Source organism: Berghia stephanieae, chromosome 6 (genome assembly GCF_034508935.2).
Source record: "Berghia stephanieae isolate SIO BIC M18660-M18661 chromosome 6, UCSD_Bste_1.3, whole genome shotgun sequence".
Lineage (NCBI taxonomy): Eukaryota > Metazoa > Mollusca > Gastropoda > Nudibranchia > Aeolidiidae > Berghia > Berghia stephanieae.
This window is the reverse complement of record NC_088365.1, coordinates 20074273-20079272: the sequence shown is the minus strand read 5'-3', so window position 1 is coordinate 20079272 and position 5000 is coordinate 20074273. Positions and strand designations below refer to the sequence as shown.

The window sequence follows — 5000 nt, the reverse complement described above, 5'->3', positions numbered from 1 at the left end:
TGTTTTAGTTTTGTTTTGTCTTTGTTGGTTTTTTGGGGTTTTTTTTAGTTTTTTTTTGTTTTTTTTTTTGGGGGGGGGGGGGGGTTGTTTTTTAAAACTTTTTTCTAAAGTATTGTCTTATTATTAGCAATGTGACAATGCCATTTCAAGTGAACTAATCGATCAGCAGTTGATTGTATGCTCCTACAGAGGAGACAGAAGGAGGGGGGGGGGGGGGGGGGTCATCTGCAAGCAATCTGACTTGCAATGTTACTGTTTTCGGGATAGTTATAGTGAATTCCTTCGTACAGTCATAACCTGCAGGAATTGGCTGAGTTAAGGGGACGAATTGTAATGCAATATAGCGCGTATTTCAGTGTAACACTATGACTTGGGCAGTTTTAACTGACGATTTAAGACCAAGCATTAACCATAATATGAAGCTTTACACAATTACACAACGCGCATCCTTTTTTTTAAAATATATATATATATATATAAGCTGCAGATGGCTCAGAACTTTGTCTTTGCTGAACCGTACACTGGCAATTTTCTTTTGATGCCCCCCCCCCCCCCCCCCCCTCAAAAAAAAAAATAATAAAAGAAAATTAAATTTTAAAAAATAACCTATACCGCAAAAGTGCAAATTACTTAACCGTGCTGCCTTCTGCCTTACGATGACAAAGCAGGCTATTTTTTTTTTCATTTAGTCCAAAATACTTACACCAAACCCATCTATCAAAATTACCCCCGACTTGTCAAAAAGTTTCAAACCAAAGACTTCTTCTTTGAACCCATGGGTTTGAGTCTTTTTATTTTTTTTTTAAATAAGTAGAGGATCGTCTTAATCGATTGCTGTTTGAAGATAGTTTTCTGATTAACATGAAAAAAATAAAGTGTTTTGTCAGCGCAAGGCAAATAAGCAAGGAAGCAATACGTCAATATTTAATTCAATACAGCATTACAAGGCCTTCAAAAATTCATTTCTCTGAAAACCGACAGCAATGTGGAAAATGCACTAACCTCAATTTTCTAGGGAAACGCGATTATTCTCAGTAATGATCAAATCTTCGTGTCGGCAGTCATCCATTTGGTCAAACAGCAACAGCAACGCACGCAAGCACGTGTTACGCAAGTAATCGTAACTAGACTAGATATTCGATTTATAAAGGAGAACGGTGGTGTTGAGGTGTGTGTGTGGGTGGGGGGGGGGGGGGTGCTATTAATATGTGGGCTATTAGCAGAAACCGCTCCTAACATTACAATTCGACGGTTCAATGAATCGATCTCTACACAGCAATCGTAATCATTACGTAAAGTTTCATGCCAGGTTGCCCATTGTAATTTATAAGCAACATAATTCAGTTTTTGTTGCTGGGACTTACGAAACAAGCAACGTGGTCGACTGAATAATATAATATTATAATTTGAACACAACGCTGAAAGCGATTCGACTCAATACATCATTCAATTTGAAGAATCTCATTTCATTTCTTAGAAAAATGCACATGGAAGTGAATGACAAGAATGGTATCAACATACACCGGAAGAGGATAAGATGGCCAGAATCCAGATGACGTATTGCGCAATGAAAAGTTTAGACCAACAGAAAGATAGAGATGGATAAATAGATTAGATAGATGAGTAGATAGATTGATAGATAGAGGGTTATGGTATATCGATTATATATGGATAGAAAGAAGACGAGAGCGAGAGAGGGAGGGAGAGAGAGAGAGAGAGAGAGAGAGAGAGAGAGAGAGAGAGAGAGAGAGAGAGAGAGAGAGAGAGAGAGAGAGAGAGAGAGAGAAGAGAGAGAGAGAGAGAGAGAGAGAGAGAGAGAGAGAGAGAGAGAAAAGAGAGAGAGAGAGAGAGAGAGAGAGAGAGAGAGAGAGAGAGAGAGAGAGAGAGAGAGAGAGAGAGAGTTACCCTCAATCCCAACTATACGGGGCAGCTATGAACAACGATATATGAATGCCAACATCTGCTACTAATATCCCACCCATAAAGAAAAATTAAATAACTGTAACACATTATCAATGACAACATAGGATTTTCACCGTACACGGACAAAATATTCTATTTTCTTCTCATTTTTACCAGAAACATTTAACTTCATAATTACATAACTCAAGATGGCCCCATCTTGTTAAGGAAGTCTCAGGTTTAAAACCTTTTGACAAGTTATCTGTCCTCTCTTAATCTATCGATTCATGAAGTAAAACGTTTCGGAAGAAAACGAGGAGAAATTTTACTTTTAAGATTGTATTTATTCATTCCAAAAATATTTTAAAATGGTGCCTAAATAACTCATTGATGTGCAATTAACCTTTGACAAATATAAATAATCGTTGCCATAAATCATGGGGTGTGTGACCTGTCCATTTACACTTCATACACACTGAATATAGAGAAGTGAATGAATTTGATATCAACTTATTAATCAGATTAATCATTAAACAAAAACATGGATTGGTGGATGGGAGTCATTTCTAAATCTGCAATTCCAACAATGTATTCTTTGATGCATTAAAAACAAGTTATTCAGAGTAGGTTACGCAAATGAAGCTGACGTTTTTGTGTGCCCCACATTTATAATAATATGGTAATCTGGTATCTATCTGGGCGAATTTACAAAATCTTAATTAATATCAAACTAACCAGAATAATGAAATATGCATGAATTAAAACATTTTTTTTACAACTGTAAGAATCTACATTCTTTTTCTCCGATAAAAATAATAGCATCCCATTTAGCTTAGCTTCATATTGACATTAAAAACTAAAATTAAAGTTCACCCAAACATGATATTGAATTTGTTGAATGTATCTACAGAACTTTGTTATCTCATTTCACGTAGTGATAATTTATTTTATATAGACGTGCACAAAATGGTGGAATCCTCATAAGAAGAAAATTCATGCACTTGAAAACAACAAGTCTGAAAACTACACACATCCGTGGGATTATTTTATCTATTTTTATTTATTTTACATGACGACACTGAGACTGAGACTGTTACAATTTGGATTATCAAACGTCAGACAAGTCCACTCCACATAAAACTCATCCAAGGGTTCTTTATTCAAGATACAAGTTATAACCAGCCACACTACTGGTGTTGGTAGTAATTAATTATGATGCTGCTAATATTGAAAGTGACTAAATGTTGAAGCTGCTTGGTGTGGTCATGGTGCCAATGATGATGATCATGGTTGCAATTTTAGTGATGGTGTTAATGGTAGAGATGATAATTTTATGGTAGTGATGTTGGCAAAGATGTTGATGATGATGTGAATGATGATGATGCGGTGACAGAGAAAAGTGTTGGTTAGTTGTGGTGAAGATGGTAGGGATGCTGATGGTATGAGGTGACATAAAATAATGACCACATCATGTGCAGTCTGTAACATGTTAGAGAAACCGAAAACTATCTGGAACTAAAAAGACAATATTTATAATATGTTCTATGATTTTTTATTTTTTTTATTTTTTTTATTTTTTTTTTGGGGGGGGGGGGGGGGGGGTATTTTAGGAGGTTGTAGAGTACTAGAACCCATCACTCTTCATTGGAAAAAAAGAAAAAGAAAAGCTCTTTTTATAATCATTCGGCATCTACGATGCACTCATCAATCCTCATTCGAGGTGGGGTGGGGGGGGGGGGGGGGGGGGGGGGGGGCGTGTGTGTATGTAGCTCTTTACTAGTTGAATCAATAGGCAACGAATTGTTGAACAATTCACTATCACCAGGTTTCATCCCTACAATATCAATGATTACGACACACATAAATATTAGTGAACATAATCATTTTTACGCTTGTATTTGTGTCGAGGCACAATATAACTTTTATTTGCTAATGGTAACAACAGCACCAAATTACTGCACTCTATAAAAGACAAGAAGATGGTTAACTGAGTCCATGGTCGTTATTTCTATTTCCATTGTCACTGAAACATGTTTTTAAAAATAGGATGTACTTGAAAATAAATCTTAATGCATACATGCCAACCGAAATCAAACTGGGAATGACCAATCGTGGTTGTTTTATTTTCTTTTAGAAATTAGACTTAAAAATTGAATCGAAGGCCTCACTGAAACAGACAGCAAGTATTGAGAGTGTCCCAAGAATAAAACTTTCCCTATCTTAGTCTTAGCACAGCCGAAGACTTGGAACAACAAGACCACAAAAAGAGGCGTTATGCAAAGAAATAACGACAAAAATAAGGTACTCGCGCAAATTCAAAATTAAAACCCCCTTCCCTTAAAATTGAAAGATTGATACACGTCGTCTAGCCTACTGTCTACTCACCAACACGTGAAGGGAGATGGGATCGCTGTCTCGAGAAGTTCTCGACGCGATGATCCTTACTTTCTTCAATGAGAGAGATAGCAGCTGACCAATGCCTACTTAGACCGGTCAGGTGTTTATCAGTGATGATGAAACATCAAATCCAGAGTAAACAGAAGGCCAACTTTATCAGAGGACAATGATGTCAAACGTCTACAGCTTGACTTGCCACTGCACTTGATAAGCAAGTAGGACGAAGACGATAAACCAACCAAAATACAGACAACTCAAAATAGCCGCCAATCAAAATAGAGAACAAAAGACACACCTTCAAGACACCGAGGTGGGTCTTTTCATAATTTTAGTGAACAGTTTGTTGGTTGCTATGCTCTCGCCTTTTCTGTACCGATCATAATTTGTGACAATAGACTGTTGTAAATTTTATTTTGTGACAGTCGGAGAATTAACTACAAACTTTCACTTGAATTAAAATACTAAATTTTATGTGGGTTTTTTTAAGGTAAAAAAAAACAAAGAACAACAACAAAAATGTGAATAAGTTGTAAAATTATTAGGGATCGACATAGACTACCAACTAAAATTTGATTTACAGATTAAAACCATCTGCCGTAAAGCTTCTCAGCAATTAAATGTCTTAAAAATGCTTGGAAAATACCTTTCAAAATTGAATAAGTTAACAATATTTCACTCTTTTGTATTGTCAAATTTCAATT

At 36.1% G+C, this 5000-nt stretch overlaps 1 protein-coding gene across 1 annotated transcript in view; it reads right to left on the bottom strand.

Annotated features, from left to right (window-relative positions):
• LOC144974656 (alpha-aminoadipic semialdehyde synthase, mitochondrial-like) overlaps positions 1-4527 on the bottom strand; it is a 56293-nt gene extending 51766 nt beyond the window's left edge. Inside the window, exon 1 of the mRNA XM_078917739.1 lies at positions 4288-4527. The gene's annotated coding sequence lies outside the window, so the exon portion shown is untranslated. The remainder of the gene's footprint in view (positions 1-4287) is intronic.
• Between the last annotated feature and the right edge of the window lie 473 nt (positions 4528-5000).